This window comes from Nuphar pumila, chromosome 16 (assembly GCF_984573655.1).
Source record: "Nuphar pumila chromosome 16, dmNupPumi1.hap1.1, whole genome shotgun sequence".
In the NCBI taxonomy this organism is placed as follows: Eukaryota; Viridiplantae; Streptophyta; class Magnoliopsida; order Nymphaeales; family Nymphaeaceae; genus Nuphar; species Nuphar pumila.
The window spans coordinates 32,138,603-32,163,676 of NC_143264.1; positions in this window are offsets into that span (position 1 = coordinate 32,138,603).

The window sequence follows — 25,074 nt, forward strand, 5'->3', positions numbered from 1 at the left end:
CTGCAGAGGACACGTGGCAAGCTCTCATTTCCTCAGAAAAAGCAAGTGCCATGTGTCATTTCTTGCTTTCTTCAGAAAAACTAGAATTCAAAGTTTCAAATCTCCTCATAGGTGGCGCAGATCCTATACTTCAACTTTTCCATGTTGTCTGAGATGGCGCCACATGGCTTGGCCCTCCTTCTCTCCCCTCTGCCACGTGTCATCTTCTGCTTCTTTTAGAAAAAGCAGGTGACACATGTCTCCTTCTCACTCCTTCAGAAAAAGTAGAGGACACATGTCTTCTCCCTACTCTCTTCAGAAAAGTAGGCGCCACATGTCACTCCTGGCTTTCTTCAGAAAAAGCAAACCATTCAAAATTCAAACAAAGCCTAGGTGGCACAAATCCTGAGCTCTGATTTTTTTTAGATGGCCTATGAGGGCGCCACATGTCCCTTCCCTCTTTTTCCTCCCTCTTGCCACATGGCATTGTAGGAGCCACCCTGAGGTGGCGCCACATGTCCATCCTCCATTCCTCCAGGACCAACCTCCATTTGAAATTCGAATTCTCCTCTGAGGTGGCGCCATCTAAAGAACCTCTCCAGCAGGCTGACACTTGGAACCGTCCTGGACTGCCACATGTCCAGATCTCCTTTCACTAGGAAAAGCAAAATTCAAATTCCTCTGAGGTGGTGCCTTCTGAGCCCACTGCTCTGACCTTCTGACATGTGTCAAACACCTTTTGAGGTGGCACCACTCCAGGACTCCACTTGGCTCCAGTTTTTTATTTTTATTTTATTTTTCATAAAGGTAGCCCACCATGAGGTAGCGCCACCTGAGGACTCCCTACAAAAGGTGAGTTTGAATTTCAAATTCCAAGAGAACACCCTATGAGGTGGCGCCTTCTTGGAGTTCCCTGCAGAGAGAATCCAGCAAACTTTTGAAAAATTCCAAATTCTCCCTGCTGAGGTGTCTCACCCACAAAATTTCCATTTTTTTTATTTTTCTCAAAAATCAAAATAGCACCATGAGGTGGCGCCACCTGAGAGCTCCCTGCAAAAGACAAATTTGAATTTCAAACCCCCCAGATGGCACCCCTTGAGATGGCACCACATGGAGGGCTCAGATTGAGCCTGTTTGAATTTCAAAAATTTTCAGAAAATTTATAAAAACAAGGCTCCACGCCCAGGAGAGGGATCCTCTTTTTTTTGGAGACCATTTTTGTGAACTGGAGAATTCGACCTAGCCTTCTTAACATCTGATTTTGAACCTTGGAAATCGTGCCCCCTTTGGCTCATTGGAGAAGGTGGAGTAAAGCTCGTGCAGTGGCCAACTCGATTCAAGCGGAGGTCGATTTTGGTGAACCATCCGAAGCCCGGAGTGAAGGACGAAGGAAACTCGTGATAGCCGCCCCCTTTGAGAGCTTCTACGCTGCGTAACGAAGCAAGGTGCACTTCTTTTCCCCTTGATTTGATGCCATGATTCGATTCGGGAGTCGTTTGAAGAAAGAGCTCATCCGAGAGATGGATTGAGCTATTCTCATAAAACGACACATATAAAAATGTTTTATTATGCTTCCTTGATGATTTTTAACATTCATATAGTTAGCTAGGTTTAATTTGCATTTTATTTCATTCATTTAGCATATTTCATGAATTAATTAGGATTAATTTAGCATTTATTTCAATTCTGCTTATTTTCAGTAGGTCTCTGTTTTTGTCAGTCAGTCCACACGTCATTTTATGCATTTATTTTTTATTAAAAATTCCAAAAAAATCACGGAATGCGCCCTTAGGTGTCCCTGAAATGTTTCCAAAAATTCGGAGGCATTTGAATTTGTTTACTGCGGTAAACATTCAAAATGGCAAGTCGGGTTTTGTTACCCGGGATGCGTTTTGAAAATCATTTGCCGAAATTTAAAATCAAGGTATCCCTTATGGGAGATCCTATTTTCGATCCGAAAGATGTTCTGAACTCGGGAAAGTGTCTAGTTTTTAATATGATTTTATCAGATTTTTATGATTTTTTTTAATGTCTGAAAAAAATCCGAGAGTTCGGGACATGTGTCAGAGCCTAATTTGGGCCTCTGAGATCTTGGATCGACTTAGGGCGATGGTTTGTCTTTGTGTGTTGCTCCAAATCCAATACTGTAAAAAGTGAAAGTTATGTACGTGGTGTCCTCTATTTGCATCTGAAAGTCTATATTTTTTAAAACAGTGTTGACCCCTGCTTCGAATTTTTCTTGTCAGTTCCCTGTTTTGCTACATTTGTCTGTTCTGTTAGTTTAGGCAGGAATAGTTATATTTTTATCTGTGTTTATGTTGATTAAATGCCGAAATCATGAACATGAAAGTTGTTTAGGTAGGTGTCATGCATAGCCCTGATTAATTTCATAAATTTCCATGGCTGTTTTATATTTGTTTGGCATTTTACATTTAATTAGGATAATTTTTACCTCTGTCAGAACTAAATCTCTGTTATTGAACTCACCATGGCTCAAATCCCGAGGCTGTAAAAACCAAAAATGTTTCTATTCGGGTATTTTAGCAGTCTGCAAAATATCAGAAGTTTCCATGGTGTAAATATTGCATTATCATATTAGACATTGCATTTGGTTCGGATCCATAGGCAAAATCCACCATTTTAGGACTTTCTTTAAATTTTAGCATTTAAATCATATCATTTCGGGATTTTTGGCATTCTAGGTTGTTTATCAGAGTAAGTAGATGCTTCATACCGAATTTGCTGCAATTTGGAATCCATTTGAGGTTCGGATCATCCATAATACCAAAACAGGGTCCCGCAGGACCCAGATCCAAGCGAAAAACAAGCAAAATTCGTTATTTTGGATAAATTGAAAAATGCCAAATTCTGACAGTCCTAATGTGTTTAGCAGCATGTCATTATGTCCCTTACTGCATCTCATCATCATTTGAGTCAATTTGAATTTCGAAATCTCAATTTTACCAAGTTTTCCTTCAAAAAACCCTGATTTTAAAGGTATAACTTTATAATTAGGGGTATTTTGGTCATTTTGACCACCATTCCGAATTTCAAACTATTTTCTACTGAATTTCCTGCATTTACATCATTTCAAATATCAAGGAAGCATGATCATAGGGTTTATATCCAATTAAATTCAATAATTTCATAATATTATTGGAAAATCTTGGAAAAACCCACATATTTGAGCTAACCCAATTTCAAGTTTGGCAGGAACAATCAAAAGAAGGAGCTGAAGTCTGCAAATTTCTTTTACTTCCTTTATTTAGTGATGTAATAATGTAAATTTTGGAATAAGAGAGTTAATTTCCTGCTTAGACTAGGATGCATATCATATAGTTTGAATTTATGCTATATCCTGATTATATGATTCATGCATTTTATTTTAAAAGCACTATGGATGTTCACGAATGGCACGTGCACCAACTCTTAGGGAGTTGATGGACTCGGTGGGATCCATATTTACGGTCCTAGTCGAAATATGGACGAGACCCAGATCCATCATCTTTCTACTAGTCACATTGAGCCTACACTCTTAGGCTATCTTAAAATGCACATCATATTTCCAAAGTTTTCAAAATCATGTGCATCAAATCAACTAAGTTCTGAACATATTCATGGCCATAGTCAGAATATGTGAAGGATTTATTTGGACTTAATGCACATTTTCCAACCAATTCCTCAGAAATCTTTTCAAAGGGCATTCATTCACTCATGTCATTTGCATCATGAAATCATTGATTATCTCAAGATTTTCTCAAGAAAACTTCATTCTCAAGAAATCGATTTCTCAAGAAACTCTAAGGATTTTTCAAAATCGGTTTTCCAAAGACAAGTTTTTCCACAGTTTTCCCTGGAAAATGATATTTTCTTAAGAGATTCAAAAGAGTTTTCCAATCTTTCTCCAAGATCCAAAATCGATTTCCAAGTATTTCAAAAGGTAAAATTCCCAGGATTTCGATTCCCCAAGTTTCAATTTTTCTTTTCCACAAGGGCTTTCCAATGAATTTCCATCATTTTCCTAAGAAAACTCTCAAAGTCCAAGTTTTCCTAAGAAGTGTTTCCCTTTTCAAAGGTTCACCTTTTTCTCAAGAATCACTTCTATTTTCCCAAGATTTTCAACTATTTCTGATTTCTCCACACCTTTATGAATTTTCTTGTGATTTCAAAACCCCTTTCATTTGAGTTTCCTGAGAAATTCAGCTTTTTCCTGAGAGATTCTTTCCAACTCCAAATATTTTTTTCTTAAGCATACATCATGTTTTCCAACTTGCATTTTCCAAAATCTCATAGCACATGCCTGAATTCTCTGTGCATTTAGGATAGAACATAACTTCGATAATTTAACTAAGTCAAACATAGTTTTGGTCCTTGGTTCGATTACCCCTGTTAAAGGCGGCAGGAACGGTCGAACCTCGTACCGACAGGTCGAGCCCCATCCCATGGATTTTCCCGCAATTGTCAAAACGGAGGCGAGTATTTCAAAATAATTTCCAAAATCCGGTCAAGTTTGAAGCGCGGAAGCGTTTCTCCCTCTTTCTCTTCCGCAAGGAAGGGAAGACGGGGGAAAAATTTCACGACGAAAACACCGAGGTCGAAATTGGAAATTGGAAATTGAAAATTGAAAATTGAAAATTTGGGACTTGATTGACCCGAAGGTCAAAATGGAAAATTGGAAATTGGAAATTGGAATTTTGAATTTAGAAATTGGAAATTGGATGTTGGAAATTTGAAATTTGAAATTGGAAATTGGAAATTGGAAATTGGAAATTGGTTGACCTGAAGGTCAAAATTGAAATTGATTGACCTAGAGGTCGCAATTGACAATTTGAAAATTGGAATTTTGAATTTTTGATGAATGATCAGTGCGAAGACTGACCCCAAGAGGTTGACTGACACGACCAACCAGTGAGACATTAATCATGAGTGCTCAATTTTGAAAGAATGTCGGTATGAATACCGGGTTTTGAGAATATGTCATCATGGACATTGAATTTTGAAAATATATCAGTTCGAGCACTGAATTTTGGAAATATACCAGTTCGAGCACTGGGTTTTGAAAATGTACTTTATTTTTAAATTAAATCTTTGAAAATCAGAAAGAGACCTAGGCTTTTACAATATTTGAAAATTGTCACGGGAATGATTGTCGGGGTCCTAGGATTATCCCTTATCCTGAATGGGTAATGAATTTGGTGCGAATTCATGCCAACAAATACTGACATAAATGAACGCAGATGTATGCAGATATGAAAATGGTGTAAATGAGTGCATATGCATGCGAAATGAGATATTTGTTTATCCTGCCTGCATACAGGGTAGATAAAGATGAAATTTTAAAATGCTTCAGTATAACTGGGAGAGGAGAACTTGATCGTTATTGAAGAAAATTTGAGGAATTACAAAGAATAGGACATGATTAAGTATAGAATCTTTTTAAATGTCGAGCATTGATGGGATCTAGTAATTCTACTCCATCGGCATTAATAAGCCGATATGAATTGCAGGGTAATGCCTCTTGGACAACATAGGGACCTTCCCAATTTGGTGACCACTTGCCACCTGGGCGGTGCTTGAGATAAGTCGTTGATCTGAGCACTAGATCATTGACTCAAAACTTTCTTTCAATGACAGATTTTGCATATTGTCTGGCTATCCTTTGACGATATGACTGAGCGTGCTCTGCTGCTCTGAGCCTTCTTTCATTGAGCAAATCAAGTTGTACCAGTCGTTGTTGCTGATACTGATCAAGAGATTATTCTAGAAGTGATGCAAATTTCAGAGCAGGTTTCTGAACATGTAGAGGCAGTACTACTTCAGTTTCGTAGACAAGTTCTGACGGAGTAGCATTAGTTGGAGTTCAAATAGTGGTTCAGTATGTCCATAATGAGTCATAAATCTTTTCGTGCCAGTCACGGCCTGTTTCCAACGTTCGCTCCAGAATTCGAATCAGAATCTTGTTGGTGGCTTCTGCCTAACCATTCCCTTGAGGATAATAAGGAGCAGAGAAATGATGATGAATTCGGAACTTTGAGCAGAATGTTTTCATTCTCTCATTCTTGAAATGACTGCCATTGTCTGACACAATATCATGTGGTATGCCAAAACGACATAAGATATTCTTGTGGATGAATGAGACCACATGTCGGCCTTCTATTGTGTGTAGAGTGACTGCTTCTACCAATTTAGTAAAATATTCCGTTGCGGCAAGAAAGTATTTGTGACCATTTGAGGCAGACGGAGTAATGGGGCCTACAACATCAAAAGCCCACATGGAAAAAGGCCATGGCGAGACGACAAATTGCAAGTATGTTGCTGGCGCATGAATGGAAGGCACATGCATCTGACATTGAACGCACTTCTTCACAAATCAATAGCAATCTTGTTGCATAGTTCTCCAGTAATATCCTGCTCGGATGATTTGTTTGACAAGAGTTTGATAGCCTACATGACCACCGCAAATACCTTCATGTGCTTTTTGCACAACTTCTTTGGCTTTTTCTTCGTCCAAACATCTGGAATATTCAGAACTAAACCCACAACGATAGAGGATGTCGGCAAGAATAAAATATCGAGCAGACATGCGCTGGATTGCTCGCTGCTCTTTCTTTGAGAATTCTTGAGGAAATTCGCCAGTTTTAATGAAATTCTTGATGTCATGATACCAGGGCTTCTTCTTTTGCTCAGCCTGGTTTATCTGCTCTACTGAGATGAAAGCAGGTTGATCAAGTCTACCAATTTCAAAGGAACGACAAGATTCTCCGCTCTTGAAAGACATAATGGATCCCAAATTGGCTAAACTGTCTGCAACTTGATTGAAGTCTCTCTTGATATGGAAAAGTTGGAATTCTTCGAATTTGTCGGTGAGAGCTGAGACGATCTTCTGATAAGGAAGTAATTTCTGACCCTTCACTTGTCATTCGGCTAGGACTTGATTGACGACGAGCAAAGAGTCGCCATAAGCATACACTCTTTTGACATTGAAGTCCTGTAGAATTTTCAGACCTTGTGTAAACACCCCAAATTTTCACTCTTATCTAGTGTTTACATTTCATATATCATCGCAATATCATTTCATCCATTCGGCATACCATTTCATTGCATAGCATTGCATGTCATCACATCTCATTTTCGAGATCCAGCATTCTTGTTTTCAAAATATTCAATCCAGAATTGAGTTTTAAAGCTTTTCTTTCAAAAATCAATTTCAAAACCTGGGTTTTTATTCAACATTCTGTTATTTTCCAACCCTAGGACTTTATATTTTGAAATATTTTCTCAGAAAACAATCTGGATTCATTTTAAATTCAAATTTTAATTGATTTCAATTCTCAGATGAGACCCATTTAGGTGGTGTCACTTCTGGATTCTTTTACTTTACAAGAATCTCCAAAAATTTCAGAGTCCTAGTTGGATCAGAACTCTATTTCCAAAGTCCAGTCGGATCAAAACTGTACTTTTCACTACCTTTTTACCTATTTTCGGAGAAAACCTTTTAAAATCTTCTGTTTTGGACAAAATTTTAGAGTCTTTGTTGGATCAAGACTCTTCTTCAAGAGTCCAGTCGGATCAGGACTCTTCTTAAGAGTTTTAATCGGATTAGGACTCTAATCTTTTACAACTATTTTATCCATTTTCAATCAAATCTTTCAAAATCTTTCAAAATGAGTCAGAAACTCAGAGCTTTAGTCAAAACAGGACTCTATTTAGAGAGTCATAGTTGGATCAGGACTCTGATCCTGATTTCAATTTTGAGAGAATCTTTCAGAAATCTTTCAATCTACCAAAACTATTATACTTTTATCAAAGAATTTTAAAATTCTGAGATTTTAGCCCAGAGTCCTGATCAAATCAGGACTCTATCCCCAGAGTCCTGATCGAATCAGGACTCTATCCAAAATTGATTTTCTCACTTCATTTTCACTGGTTTTTAAAAGCTTTGCTTAAATTTCATCATTTACTTACCAGAAAACCAAAATTTCTTAGAGTTCTGATCGAATCAGGACTCTTCTCAGAGTCCTAATCAGATCAGGACTCTGAACCAAAGCTTCAATTTCATTCTGTTTTTAACTGTTTTTTTTTAAATTCTCTCATTTGTTTTCTCAGAAAATCCAAAAATTGGAGAGTCCTAGTTCAATTAGGACTTTGTCCCCAGAGTCTCAGTTGAATCAGAACTCTATTTTATTTCAATATTTGTTAGTGCTTTCACTGTTTTAACAAGTTCTTTCAACTGTTTTTCAGAAAATACCAAAAAAATCTAGAGTTTTAGTCCGATCAGGACTCTGTCCCAGAGTCCTAATCCAGTCAGAAGTCTGTTTTTACTTTCATTTTCATTTATTTCCATTTGTTTTAAAAAATTAGGTCATTTTGTAGAGTCCAGTTGATCTAGGACTCTATTTCAGAGTTCTGATCGAGTTAGGAGTCTAACCCTGACTGTATTTTCTGACTTGTTTCACCATTTTCGATTAAATATTTTCAAAAACTCCTTCATTTGGCTTTTCAAAACCAATATCACAGAGTCCTAAAAATCCAGGACTCTAACCCAGAGTTCCAGTTCGCTTGAGACTCTACTTTCAAAACTTTGAATTTCAACTATTGATTTTAACCCCTTTTCAAAGCCATTTTCAGTATTTATTTCAAATTTTCAAAACTCTGATGTGCAGTCCACTCAGATGGAGCCATATCCAGAAGAGTTCTGATTCAGTTGGAACTCTATGCCATTTATAAACTTTTGATTTCAAGTCTATTTTTGAATCTCTTTTAAAAAACCTCTCATTTTCAAGTTTTAAAATCATTTTTTGAAAATTCAAGTGGAGCCCACTCGAGGTGGCACCACATTTGAAGAAGTCAAGGTTAGACTAGGGTTAGTCATTCTCCTAGTTAGGTTAGGGGTTTAGAGGAGTCAAAATCAATTTTAAAAATCCATTTTATTTAAGTTTTAAACCATTGGTTTTTAAAGGTTTTAAATTCAAGTTTTAAAAACCAAATGTGGGTCCATACTAGGTGGTGCCACATTTGGACTTTCTAGGGTTTAATTAGGTGTTAATTAGGGATTAATTAGAGTCCCACCTAGGCTATAATTCTCCAAAAAATCGTTGCCCCCTTTATTGAATTTATTAGAAAGAGTTCTAAAAAAATAAAAGTCCTTAATTAACCCTAATTAAGGAGGTTTTGAAAACCTATAAAAGGGGGACTTCAAGAGGTCAAAAGGGAGCTCTTTTTCTCTCAAATTTTCGTGGCTTATCTCTCCTTTCCAGCAGCTCCACCTTCCTCCATTGCAGTTGCATCCCCAATGTGAGTTATTTAATATTATTTTATTATTTTTTATTAGTTTTTTATGATTTTTCAATAGATTTCACCATGGAAACTCTTGTGTTCATGGATTTAACCATGGATTTCATCCAAGAACCCCAAAATCAATTCAAGAAGATTATCTAACCCTATTCCATGCTATTTTTCATGATTCTAATCCATTAGAATCGTTTATTGCATTATTTTTTATATTCTTAACCATTAAAACATGCGATTTACCCGTTAAATGGGTCAAATCCAAGCTTTTTAAGGTAAAATCAAATTCCAGACATGGATTCCCTGTATTTTATTTATTTCTTTGCTTATTTATGTTTATTACACATTTTTCAGCAAAGAAAACAATTTTATTTTACTGTTTTGGTATTTCCTTTATTGTTTTCATTGATTAATGCATGCTTTATTAGGTTTTATCAAATTTCTGTGTGTTTTAAGCTTGAATCAGAAAAGAACATGTTATTTCGTATTGAATCACTCACTTTAAATTTCTGATTTTTTAATATGTGAAACATGGATATGTCAGTGAACTACTGTAAAAAATTCAGTTGTTTTGAGATTCGGGAACCTTGTCAGAAAAATCAGATATCAAACCGTGATTTTAAATCTTTAAAATCGTTATTTAAATTCAAGAGGTAACTTGCTGTTATGATAGTTTTCTCATATGATATCCGATTTGAGATCCGTAAAATGCTGTAGATTCATGTTGAAATGATCTATTTACTGTGAAATTTTGGTAATTTTTGGCCTCTTTTTAATATTTTTTCTCTGACAGAAAGTTTGATTTTAAATTTAAAACTCGTTAGGGTTTACCAAAACCCTAATCTGGCTTGTAATAATCATAGATCTCAAACCACATATCCGATTCATGATCTGTAAAAAAAGAGTTTTATTATTTTTTGGTATACTATTCACTGATAAAATTTAAAATTTTTTTGATTAGGTTTGCTATTTATTTATGTATTTTCAATCTGAAGTAGCTGTTTTAACTCCTGTTAAATTTGTTATATTTTAGTTCAGATTGCCGGAAGGATTTCTCCCTAATTGGAGATGATTTTTCCAATATGTAAATTGGAAAATCTTTGTTTTTCTTCCTAGTTTAGCTCTGTAAAAATTCAGAAGTTTTCAGAGAGGATTGACCCCTGATTCGGGTCTAACTCTTAAACTAGTTTGTTACTTAGGTTAAAAATAACATATTTTAGGGTTTTAATGCAATTTTCGGATTAAAATAATGTCAAAAAATTATTTTTATGATTTCAATCTGACTTTAGAGACATAACAAGTGCAGGTAGCAATTTTTATGAAATTTGTAATCCGTTTGATGCCTAAATTGATCAAATTGCAAAACAGGCCCCGCAGGATCCCGAAACACTGCCAAAATCACATTTTTTGTGATATTTCTTGATTTTCGAGCATAAGTGTGTGATTTTAGGGTTTTTTCATGTTTATAATCATATTAGGATGTTTCATGTTTTATTTTATGTTTATTTCAATCATAAATCCTAAGTTTTTACCAAAATCTATTTCAAAAAACCTTGATTTCAAGGCCATAGTCTTGCTATCAAGGGCATTTTGGTCATTTGACCTAAATTTCGAAATTCTAAACCCTAATTTTCATATTTTTAATCATGTCACATCATATTTGGTTTAATTTATCTTCATTTTAATTTTAAAACTTGCATTTTACAAAATATCTTTCTGAAAACCTTGATTTCAAGGCCATAGTCTTGCTATCAGGGGTATTTTGGTCATTTTGACCCTAATTTCGAAATTTCAAACATCATTTTCATATTTCTTATATTTTATTTCATATTTTATTAAGTTTATATCAGGGAATCATGGAAAATGGCTTATATCTAGCAAAATCCAGTAATTTCTAGATATTACTGGATAAATCTAGAAAAGCCAACATAATTTCACTAACCAGTTTTTCTAGTTTTGTAGGAACATTGAAGACTTTATTTTCCTTTATTTCCTGTATTTAAATTTGATTAGTGATGTAAATTGTAATTTATTTTGGAATAAGAATTTCAATTCCTGCATAGAATAGGATGCATTGCATATAGTTTTAAGCTTTGATATATAACTGTTATGTATGCCAATTCATGCATATTTTTACCAATTCACTATGGTCTACACGAATGGCACGTGCACTAGATCTTATGGAGTTGACAAACTTGGTGGAATTTGTATTTATGGCCATAGTCAGAATACGAATGAGACCCAGATTTGTAATCTTCGTATTAGCCACATTCAGCCTACACTCTTAGGCTAACTTCAAAATACACTGCATTTCTCAAAAATACAAAAAGATTTTCTCAATTCCTCAAAATCAAGTCTTTCAAATCCATATTCATTCATTTCATTCAATTTGCAAGTTCAAATTCCAAATCAGAAAATCATTTTTCTCAAAATTTTTCTAAGTCTTATTCTAAAATCGATTTTCTCAAAACTCTAAGTTTTCAAATGATATTTCAAGTATTTATCAAAGTTCAAAATTCAATTTTCCAAGTTATAGCTTCAATTTCCAAGTTCTAATTCAAAGAAATCAAGTTTTTCCAAGTTATTTAAAATTCCTCAGAAATCGATTTTCATAAAACCTCTGGTTTCTTCAGAAATCGATTTTCATTTTCCTCAGAAATATTCTCTCACCATGGTTCACAATTTTTCAAGTGTTATCTTTTCCAAAAATTTCTAAGTATTTCAAATCTTAAAGCAAACGTCATGTTTTCAAATATGCATTTTCAGAAAATCATAGCACATGCCTGATTCTTTGTGCATTTAGAAAATAGAACATGATTTAGACAAGTTGAATAAAGTTAAGCATACAAATGATCCTTGGTTCAATTACCTCTTATAAAGGCGCCAGAAACGGTTGAACCTCGTACCGACAGGCGAGTCTCATTCTTCGGAATTATCCCGCATTATAAAACAGAGGTGAGCTATTTTCAAAATCTTTTTCAAAGGTCAGTTTGATTCGCAAAAGTAAAAATTTTGCGATGATAACAGGTTTGGCGACCGAGATGGGACCTGTCTTCGCCTGATCAATTGTGTGCTTAACCTAGTTCAAATTGTCAAAATCGTGTTCCATGGAATGTCAGCTTTTATTTCATGATATCATGTGAACCTAGGAGCCTAGACTTGAACCCAGCTGACATGGATGACATGTAGACTAGGCATGTGTTACGACAATGAAGCCATACATGATACTTCAAGTACAAGGTTTTGATGATGAGCAAGTGGAATCAACTGCATTTCAGCCAAGGCTATGAAGAAATTGAAGAATTCGATAAAGAATCTTTGAAGACTAGTGTGCAAATGTTTAATTCATTAAAAGTCTTAGATTCTTGTAAGAGCCTTACTTAGAGTGCATATTTAGGTTGCATTTCACCTTAAAAGTCTTTAGAAAATCTTTTCTAAAAGAACCCCTCATGAAAATCTTTTTCGAAAACTCTTTTCTTAAATTTTCATGTTTATTAGTCGACCAATCGACTTACCAGTCGACTAATCAATTCGCCCCATATTTTCTAAAAAGTCATTTTTGTCAAATTAGTCGACCGAAGGTTTTATCAGTCGACTGGATAGAATGTCTGTTTTCTGGAAAATTAGCAGCAGTCGACTAATGGTTTTATCAGTCGGCTGAACAGAACATGTGTTTTCTGAAAATTTAGCAGCAGTCGACTAATGCTTCTATCAGTCGACCGAACAAAATGTTTGTTTTTCAGAAGATTTTAGCAACAGTCGACTGAAAGGTTTTTCAGTCTATTGATGATATTATCAGTCGACTAATTTTTCTCTAGTCGACTAAGTTTCAAAAGTTCATATTTTTAAATGGCTCGATTAACAGATCAGTCGACCGACGATAACTGTCAGTCCACTAATAACTAACTATTAGTCGACTAACTGATGTTTCAGTCAACTAATTTTGTCGTTTTCCTGAAACTTCAAAAAGGCGTGTCTTTTCATTTTCCAAACGTTTTGATCGTTCAAAATTGACAATTTTGACACCCTTTCATACTCTCAACGTATGAAAAACTTTAACTATAAATATGAGTGCATTTTACACTCAAAATAACAACAATTCAATCGATTTGAATCATTTACTTATTGTTTTTCACTCCTATTCATTCAAGTATTTGTTTTCTCACTGACTTGATATTTTCACTTCAGTTTTTCACTCAAATCACTTTGAGAGATAGTGAATTCGTGAGTAGAGTATTTCAACAACCTCAAAAGCCAATTGCATCTCATTTGCATTCAAAAGAAAGGCTCATAGGTTGTATTGTAAGTTGTTATTTCTTTTTTGTAAAAAGGACTCCTTGGTTTAAAGGAGTTGTTTGCTTTCAGTAGGGTTGTTACTGAAAGTGGGACCGGTTTTGGTCTGTGTGATCTTGTAGTTAACAAGGTTGATAGTGGAAATCTCAAGCGGGTTTTGCTTGGGGACTGGATGTAGGTCGGGATAGACCGAACTAGGATAAAATCTTGTGTTCCTTGTGTGTTTGCTTTTCGATTTGCAAAATCCTTCAATATTGCGCAGACAATTTTTAAAAGCATTATTCACCCCCCCTTTAGTGCTCGTTGCCTTGATCCTAGTGCACTTTCATTTGGTATCAGAGCACAGGTTTGCTATTACTTTGATTTGACCATCATCTAGCATGACAACTACAACATCTCAGCACAAAGAAAGAAGCTCATTTGTTCGTCCTCCTCTCTTCAACGAAATAAACTATTGATACTAGAAAGTAAGAATGACAATATTCTTGCAATCCATGGATCTCGAAATCTGGAGAGTTGTTTCAGAAAAGTACAAAACTCCATCAACTGATTTCAGCCAATGGACCGATGATGAAAAGAAGACTGCTTCATTGAATGCCAAAGCCATGAATGCATTGTACTGTGTCGTTGACAAGGTAGAGTTTAATCGCATCTCTCAATGCTCTACAGCAAATGAAATATGTCATACTCTTCTTGTGACTCACGAAGGTACGTCAAAGGTAAAGGAATCTAAAATTGCTTCTTTAGTTCATAAATTTGAATTGTTTAAAATAAAGCAAAATGAATCTATATCGGACATGGTAACTAGAATGACCGATATAACTAACACTTTGAAATCCCTTGGAAAAAAATATTCACAAGTGGATTTAGTCAGAAAGATTCTAAGGTGTTTAACTCCTAAATGGGAGAGAAAAACCACTGCTATTGAAGAAGCAAATGATCTCAATACTCTCACTCTTGAAGATTTAGTTGGTATCCTTATGGCATATGAAGTTCAACTTCAAGACAGGCAAGAAGAAGAGCCCAAAAAGAAGTCTCTTGCTTTTAAGGCTACTTCTGACTCAGAAAGTTCAGAAGAAGATGAAGATGAAGATGAAGATATTGCCCTCATCACAAGGCAATTCAGAAGATTCATAAAAAAGGAAAGATTTCAAAGAAATGTAAAGAAAGTAGATTCTTTCAATCCCAATGAAGTCAAATGCTTTAATTGCAAAAATGCAGGACACATCAAGAAAGATTGTCCTCTTCTCAAAATCAAGCACAAGGACCAATTCAAGAAGAAAAAGGCATTTCAAGCATGTTGGGATGATAGTGACTCCTCTTCCGATGAAGAAACAAATGAAGAAGTCGCCAACATGTGTTTTATAGCAAAAGAAGATTCGGTAAGTCAATTTGACTATGATGATTTGTTAGAAGCATTCAATGATTTATATGCTAAATTTAAGAGTCTAAGTTCTAAAAATAAAGAGTTAAAAACTGAAAATTTAACTCTTGACTCTCAAAATAAAGTGTTACTTCAAGAGATAGAAGATCTCAAGAAGGAAAACTCTTGCCAAGCATTTGAGATAAAAGAAATTGGAGTTAGAACCAATCTCTTACAAAAAGAAATATCTAGTCTTAAAGAAAAATCAAATGATCTTCTTTCTATAGTGACCAAATTCACAAATGGTCAAGAGAATCTAGAAAAACTTCTTGGTTCTCAAAGATGCTCGGTTAATAAAACCGGATTGGGATATAGCTTCTTTGATACTCAAAATAGACCAAACTATGTGGTGAAAAATCAAAGACATCATTCTCAACCATTTGTTCATAAAACTAAACTTTCTAGTTCTAATAAAAATGCATCTAATCATGGAAACTATAATGCTTATTATTCTAGACATGATTATTCTAGACATGATAAATCCTTTTATAGAAAGAATATTTATTATCAAAGAAAACCAAAATCCAAATGGATATGGGTTCCTAAGACTAACTCTCATGGACCCGAAAATAGAAAGGGGTCAAATGCTCTGTTTTCTAATTTTGTTGTACGTACACAACATAAGGAGCAAATGGATATTGGACAGCGGTTGTTCCAAACATATGACTGGAAGACCGAAGTTATTTTCCACCCTCCAAAATAAGGATGGAGGAACCATCACCTTTGGTGACAATAACAAGGGAAAAGTAATAGGTATTGGTAATATTGATAATCCAAAATTTCCCTTGATAGAAAATGTTCTTTTAGTAGATGGTTTAATGCATAATTTAATATCTATTAGTCAATTATGTGATAAAGGTTTTCATGTTTCTTTTGAAAATGATTTATGCTTAATTTCTGATTTTCAATCTAAAAAGATCATTTTTAAAGGTAAAAGAAGGAACAATGTGTATGAACTATATCTAGATGAATTACCCACTTTTAATGAAAAATGTCTTATTGTTTCAAATGAAATTCAATGGTTATGGCACAAGAGACTTGGACATGTTAACTTTAAAATTATTTCAAAGTTATCCAAGAATGATCTTGTAAGAGGCCTACCTAGAATACCATATAAGAAAGATCACTTATGTGATGCTTGCCAAAGGGGTAAACAAATCAAGAGTTCTTTTAAAGCAAAAGATATAGTTTCAACAAAACGTCCTCTTGAACTTTTACATTTAGATCTATTTGGACCATCTAGAATTCAAAGTTTGAATGGTAGCAAGTATGCTTTTGTTATAGTAGATGATTACTCTCGGTTTACATGGGTAATTTTTCTAAAAAGCAAAAATGATGCTTTTTCGGAATTTTCTAAACTTTGTAGAAGAATTACAAATGAAAAAGCTACATCTATTATTAAAATTCGTAGTGATCATGGTGGTGAATTTGAAAATGAATCTTTTCTAAAGTTTTGTGATTTACATGGTATATCTCACAACTTTGCTTTTCCTAGAGCGGCTCCTCAAAATGGAGTTGTTGAAAGAAAGAATAGAACTTTGCAAGAATGTGCTAGAACCATGCTTCAAGATAAAAAATTACTAAAATACTTTTGGGCTGAAGCAATTAATACAGCATGTTATGTTCTAAACTGTGTTCTTATTCGACCAATTTTACATAAAACATGTTTTGAATTATATTATGATCGTATACCAAAGATCTCATATTTCAAAATTTTTGATAATAAATGTTTCTTGTTAAATACCAAACATAATCTTGATAAGTTTGATTCAAAATCAGATGAATCAATATTTCTTGGATATTCTTCTAGAAGTAAAGCTTATCGTATTTTCAATAAAAGAACATCTTGTATTGAAGAATCTTTACATGTTGCATTTGATGAGAATTGTGAGCAGGTTATACCTCTAAGCGAAGGAGAAGAAGTAATACTTCAAGAAGAACCCTTGATAGAGAGTACTTCTCAAGAAAATATTCCTCTTCAACTGGTTTGGAAAGAAGTTCCTAATCATCCACATGAACAAGTTATTGGTGAAATAAATAGTGGTGTCAAAACTAGAAGGCAGTTAGAAAAATATATTGCAAATGTTGCTTTCATATCTAAATTAGAACCAAAGAATATCAATGAGGCTTGTGTTGATGAATTTTGGCTTTTGGCCATGTCTGAAGAACTTAACCAATTTACTAGGAATGATGTTTGGGATCTAGTTGATAGACCAAAGGATCATCCGGTAATTGGAACAAGATTGGTCTTCCGAAATAAGCTGGATGAAAATGGTGAAGTCATTCGTAACAAAGCAAGGCTAGTAGCACAAGGCTATAATCAAGAAGAAGGCATAGATTTTGATGAAACCTATGCACCAGTGGCTCGATTAGAGTCAATTCGAATGATGCTTGCATTTGCTAGTTACATGAACTTCAAGTTATATCAAATTGATGTTAAGAGTGCATTCTTAAATGGACACATCAATGAAGAAGTTTATGTAGAGCAACCTCCAGGCTTTGAAAATGAGAAATATCCAGAAAAAGTCTATAAATTGAAAAGAGCTTTGTATGGACTCAAACAAGCACCAAGAGCGTGGTATGAAAGACTACGAAATTTTCTAGAACAATCTGGTTTTTTCATTGGTCAGGTAGACTCCACTTTATTTATTAAAAAACTTAATTCAGATATTCTTATTATGCAAATTTATGTTGATGACATAATATTTGGTTCTACTAATGATTCTCTCTGTAAAGAATTTGCTAAAGCTATGCAGGAAGAGTTTGAAATGAGCTTGATGGGCGAATTAAACTACTTCCTTGGACTTCAAATAAAGCAAACTGAAGAAAGAATCTTCATCAATCAGGCTAAGTATACAAAAGAACTTCTCAAGAAATTTGGGATGGACTCATCGAAATCAAGAAGGAATCCTATGAGTACAACTACTTCTCTTGATAAAGATGAAAATGGTAAAAGTGTAGATACTAAGCTCTACAAAGGTATGATCGGATCTCTATTATACTTAACTGCTAGTCGACCTGATATTATGTTTAGTGTGTGTATGTGTGCAAGATTTCAAGCTAATCCAAAGGAATCTCATTTAACTGTCGTAAAACAAATTCTTCGTTATTTGAAAGATACTTCAAATTTCGGTTTGTTTTACCCAAAATCATCTTTTTTTTATTTAGTTTCATATAGTGATGCAGATTTTGCAGGAAGTAAATTTGATCGCACGAGTACTAGTGGAACTTGTCATTTCTTAGGAAATTCCTTAGTCTCTTGGTTCAGTAAAAAGCAAAATTCAGTATCACTCTCAACAACTGAAGCTAAATATATAGCGGCTAGTTTAGCAATTTCACAAGTACTTTAGATGAAACAGACCTTAAAAGATTTTGGTTTGAATTACTCCACAACAACTATTTATTGTGATAATACTAGTGCTATAAATCTTTTGAAAAAATCCTATTCAACACTCAAGAACTAAGCATATTGAAGTTAGACATCATTTTTTAAGAGATCATGTGTTAAAAGGAGATATTTCGTTAAATTTTATTTCCACTAAAGAACAACATGTCAATATCTTCACAAACCTCTTAAGAATGAAGATTTTATGAGAATTAGGAGAGAACTAGGTATTTGCTCGTTTTTAGATTTGTAAAAATGTTGTTTTTTGAACAAAATCTCAAAATCGCACTTTATTAGTCGACCAATAAAATTTTAGTCGACTGATGTTTAAGAATTTTAGAATGAATCGCACCATATTAGTCGACCGATATATTTCTAGTCGACTGATGATATTTTTAGAATGAGTCGCACATTTTTTAGTCGACTAAATTTTTTAAAAATTTTAAAATTTTTAAAATTTTTTAAATGAAGGGACCCGATACCCCTTGGATTTTTTTACCCGTTCTTTTTAAAATAGGCATCGTTTCACTTCATTTTCATACCTTTTCGTTTTTGTCAAAAAACGAAACCCTTAAAACGAAAACCCTCTTTCTCTTTTGCCTCTCTCTCTTCCGAAAAACCCTCAGAGTGCCATTCGATCCCATCTTCGTCGGGATTTTCTTGCATGATAAGGAGACGCCGGAGTCTTCTGGCCGTGATCTTGAAACGCCAGAATCCTCTTGCAGTAACTGGCGCATCTTCAAAACACGCCGGAACTCTCTTGCCGTGACAGTGTATTTTCCGCCATTACCGAAATCCCCTTGTGGCAGCCTTCACACTCGCTGTCAGCCATAGTATTTTCCTTCGTTTTTGAACGCCGGACAACATTTTCCTCTGCCGGAAATCGTTTGGAAGCCGACATTTTTTTTGGTAAATCTGTTTTTTTAATCATGCCTTGTACGAAGTCTGCATCTGCAAAAGGTTTAGGTTCTCCTCCTCCTACACCTACTTCAAGACATGTTTTTTCACTCAGATTACTCTGAAATCCTCTTTTATATGATACTTTTGGATCAATTTCTGCGATTCCTATTTTACCAGTCCGAAATGTTCTATTTCACTTATTTTCTCGTTACAACATAAGAGAATTATTTCCTGAAATTTCACATCTCTTTGATGCTTGTGCAGATACTCTTCACTATCATTTTCTTATTCACTTGTTTTACACAAATCTACAAATGGATCATGAAACTGGAATTTTGTCCTCTCTTGTTCGTGATGTTGAAATCGAGTTTGATTCGAAACTACTTGGAGAAATTCTTGAAATTCCACCGTCAGACACTCTTTTCAACACTATTGAATTAAATAATGAAAGAGTTTTTGAACAAATTCTTCTTCTAGGTGCACCTCACTGCCCTCCTTTCAAAAATACTAATCTTCAAACTCGTGCACGCATTGCTGGACGAATCCTTGCCCACAATGTTCTACCTAAAACTGGTTCTTTTGATTATTATTCCACAGATCTTTCTACGACTCTTTATGTTTTATTTGGAAATATTTCTGTCAACTGGGCCAATGTGTATTTTACAAATTTGTGGAAACAAAAACCATTTCTTCCTTATGGTTGTCTTTTAACTCGTATTTTTAGACATTTCAAAGTTCCCTTAACAAATGAAAAATATATTGAGCAAAAAGAGTTCTTTGATCAAACAATTTTTAAAAGAATGAAAATTAAATATCTGCCTTCTTTAAATGTTGATCAAACTGAACCATCTGATCCTACTGAACCATCAATTTTTGAACCTTCACCTTCTGCGACACCTTCATCACATGCAAAAAGAAAGAAACTTTCTACAAGTCAAGACAATGATGAAGTTATGCAGAGACTGGAAGCTTTGGAGCTGCATCAACACACTTTTCGTGAAGATGTGACTCAACAACTATCTTCGATTCAGAAAGAGATTACTTCAATCAAGGATTTGCTCAACTCACTTTTCTGATCTTTGTTGTCTAAACTTTCATACTTTATGGGTTGTAATATTTTAAACTTGTATCACTATTTTGCTTATGTTATTTCTGCCCTTACTCTTTTTTATTCTGACAAAGGGGGAGAAAAAGATAAAAGATCTTGCATTAAATTGAATTTAGGGGAGATCTTGCAAGAGAAAAATCTCATATGGAGAAAAAGATAAAATGCATGAAGTAATGATGAATGGAAATGCAAACCAATCAATATGTGATATATGTACTTTGAAAGTACTAACTTTTAATGTTTTGCAGCATATTGATAGGGGGAGTAAAATCTCCATCTATGCATCTAAATGCTTCATCTTTGATTAAGTTTGTCATCATCAAAAAGGGGGAGATTGTTACGACAATGAAGCCATACATGATACTTCAAGTACAAGGTTTTGATGATGAGCAAGTGAAATCAACTGCATTTCAGCTAAGGCTATGAAGAAATTGAAGAATTTGATGAAGAATCTTTGAAGACTAGTGTGCAAATGTTTAATTCATTAAAAGTCTTAGATTCTTGTAAGAGCCTTACTTATAGTGCATATTTAGGTTGCATTTCACCTTAAAAGTCTTTAGAAAATCTTTTCTAAAAGAACCCCTCATGAAAATCTTTTTCGAAAACTCTTTTCTTAAATTTTCATGTTTATTAGTCGACCAATCGACTTACCAGTCGAGTAATCCTTTCGCGCCATATTTTCTAAAAAGTCATTTTTGTCAAATTAGTCGACCGAAGGTTTTATCAGTCGACTGGACAGAATGTCTGTTTTCTGGAAAATTAGCAGCAGTTGACTAATGGTTTTATCAGTCAACTAAACAGAACATGTGTTTTCTAAAAATTTAGCAGCAGTCGACTGAAAGGTTTTTCAGTCTACTGATGATATTATCAGTCGACTAATTTTTCTCTAGTCGACTAAGTTTCAAAAGTTCAGATTTTCAAATGGCTCGATTAACAGATCAGTCGACCGACGATAACTGTCAGTCTACTAATAACTAACTATTAGTCGACTAACTGATGTTTCAGTCGACTAATTTTGCCGTTTTCCTGAAACTTCAAAAAGGCGTGTCTTTTCATTTTTCAAACGTTTTGATCGTTCAAAATGGACAGTTTTGACACCCTTTCATACTCTCAACATATGGAAAACTTTAACTATAAATATGAGTGCATTTTACACTCAAAATAACAACAATTCAATCGATTTGAATCATTTACTTATTGTTTTTCACTCCTATTCATTCAAGTATTTGTTTTCTCACTGACTTGATATTTTCACTTCAGTTTTTGACTCAAATCTTTTTGAGAGATAGTGAATTCGTGAGTAGAGTATTTCAACAACCTCAAAAGCCAATTGCATCTCATTTGCATTCAAAAGAAAGGCTCATAGGTTGTATTGTAAGTTGTTATTTCTTTTTTGTAAAAAGAAGGACTCCTTGGTTTAAAGGAGTTGTTTGCTTTCAGTAGGGTTGTTACTGAAAGTGGGACCGGTTTTGGTCTGTGTGATCTTGTAGTTAACAAGGTTGATAGTGGAAATCTCAAGCGAGTTTTGCTTGGGGACTGGATGTAGGTCGGGATAGACCGAACCAGGATAAAATCTTGTGTTCCTTGTGTGTTTGCTTTTCGATTTGCAAAATCCTTCAATATTCCGCAGACAATTTTTAAAAGCACAATTCACCCCCCCCCCTCTAGTGCTTGTTGCCTTGATCCTAGTGCACTTTCAGCATGGTTTGGTAGGACCATATTGAGGAGAATTATTCATGTTCACATAGACTTAGGTCTAATACAACCCTCCTCAATCTAGGAATTGTATGAAAACAATGTTTTCTTCTTCAAAAATTTTAAAATCTCTATCTCTTTAGGTTTTAGAGCCTTCTGATTTGCTTGCATGTGATCATGTTTTCAAAAACCACCCCACCTACTTTTACCCGGTCTTCACGTTGCTGGGCTTTCTTTCAGAACCATAGTTCGAGACAAAGCCTCACAAGTGGGCCACCTATTTGGGTGAAAACCTCCCTGCCACGTACCAAGGGCCATAGTCCAACGTATATCGGCAGGTGCTCAAGGATGTTGGAAAACTTGAACCTAGAACCGGAGAAATTGATTTTATGCCACATACATCGAGCCTTGGCTCTAGTATATAGGCATAGCATGATTGGACATAGATGATTTGAACCTTAGAGTTAGGATTAAGGTCCTACAGCTATTTCAAAACTTGTGCATCTAGAGTCAGCTTTTAGAGAATGTTGTATGTGCATACTTGTCTGTACAGGATGTGATTGAATGTTAGCTTCTTTTATTCCATTTTATTATATTTTTCATAAGTTTTCCAAAATACTAGACGATTCCATCTGTTTCCATATACTGTCTGAAATTTCCTATTTTATTCAAACCCTGGACGATTTTTCTAAATTCTCCTTGTTTTCTTTAAAACTCCAGGTGATTTCCATTCTTTTGTTCTTCTGGATCTCGAATTTTCTGCTTTATTTTTATCCTGCCTGCATCTTTTTAATATCCTTATATTTTCCCAAGTCTTATTCCAAATCTTCCATGTTTTCCAGTCTACTCTGATGGCATCCAGTCAACTTGATTCAGTCTTTCCTGAGGGTCACATCTCCTATGAGGTGAGACAAGGCCTTCCTGAACATCGAGTCCTCAGCACCGGGTCCTTCTTTCCTCGGTGGTATTATTCATGGCTCAAAAACTTCTCTCATATGTTTCCGGACCATTTGGACGAGTGTGAATTGGAACTGGCATCCGCAGTGGGAAAACAGACAGTTAACGACAATCTGATCCACGCACTGGCAGAGCGGTGGAATCCGAGCACTAGTACCTTCTGGTTTCCATGGGGGGAAATGACTTTATTGATGGACGAATTCTCAGAGATTATGGGATTACCTGAACCAGTTGGTCAGCCTGGAGACCCATTGGAGAAGCAATTTTTTATCAATGTCAAGGGTCTAGATCCCTGAGACGCTCTAGCTCGCATGACAGGACGCAAGTCTTGGCCATTGATAGAGGATGGAAACAAATATGTGGACCTGCTCGAAATCTATAAACAGTATGGAACATTTGCGGAGGTCAGCTTGTTGTCCAGGACAACTCGAGAGAGAACCCAGCATGCAATGGTCTTATGCACTGTGGGACTCGCTCTCTTTCCAGACGGATGAAATTACTTGAATATCAGGATAGTTCAACTTCTGCGAAGGTGGGGAAGTCGACAGACTAGTCGCCTCTCTATAGCCATGGCCGCACTTGCCTTTCTGTACCGAGGGTTAACCCGTTTCACGCTCGGAGAATCAATTCTAGTCGAAGGGTGCACCTACGCATTACAATTGTGGTTCCTCCGGCATGTGCCAGCCCAAGCCAGCTCATTCAGATACAATGGTGAAAAGCTCCTTCCAGTTGCACGATACCGGTTCTTGATCGATAACCTTCAGGAGGAAGAGGTCGTGTGGGATTATTTTGATCGTCAGGAATCACCTCCTAGATATACTTATGCATACGGCAAGCGGTTCAGGCTACTTGGCAAATTCTTCTGCGCATACTACCATCCAGAGTGTTGTGTCAAGCAGTTCTCTCAGAGACAGAAGCGCATAGATATTCACCCATTATTAGAGATCTTGCCAGAATTCAATCTCACATCAGATCAGTGGTCCGGAGCATATCATTCTGCCAGACATGGTTGGGATTCTTTTGTTACTCTCACTATTTTTCCTGGTCCTCGAGTGTCCCTTGATTATCAGGAGTGGTGGAAAATTGTTCGACCCCCTCCCCTTTGTCAAGTTTATTATTAATAAAATCATATTTTTCCTTTCTTTAATAACATTCCTTTAAATTTCATTCTATCTTGGTTTGACGACCTCGCCTAGGTAACAAGGCATATTTTTCAGTTGTTTATTTTTGCAAAGGAATGACAACGCAATTGTCGTAATCCCAACGATGACTCAATCCCTAGTAATGGGATACTCTTTCAATTGTCTACCAAAATTCTCAGTAAATATTTTCCTCCAACCAAATTTCTTTCAAAAACCTAACCATCAGTTCTGCCTTGCAGAGAGAACATTCGTGATACTCAATGGTTCATACAAGGTCCGAAAAGAAAACATCATCAGTTGAAGGTGTTGCATACTCAATCGCTTCAGAAGAAGAAATGGACTCACCCCGATCAGCCAAAAGTCAAGGACAACAGGTTGAGGATGACATTGATCCTCACATGTATGTTATGTTCAAGAAAATGATGACCAAGATGCTGGCAGAGCAAGCTGAGGCCAGTGCTGAGCAGACTCAGATCAAGCAAAAAGTTAGGGGTCACACAACCAAAAATGTGAAAATCAGTAAAAAGCATAATCGCCACGAGGAAGTATCTGATGAGTCAGAATCAGCAGATGATACTGATAAAGAGTATGAAACCCATCAAGAATTCAAAAGGACGACTCAGCGGGAGGGGTCGGCTTACAAATCCAGAAATCAGTTCGTTGACGACCCTACTCAGTCACAACTCAAAGACATGATGAAAATGGTTAAAGACCTGCAGGCCCGCGAGAAGGGCAAGAAAGTCTTCACTAGCGAAGACTTCTATGATGGTCTGGATGGGGATGATGATCTTGATAATCTCCCCAAGAAATTTATCAAGTTTGATGATTCGGGCGATCCAAAAGCACATCTCGCCCTATTCTTCGCAGAGTGTTCTAGGTTCAAGAGAAATAATTGTGCCTTATT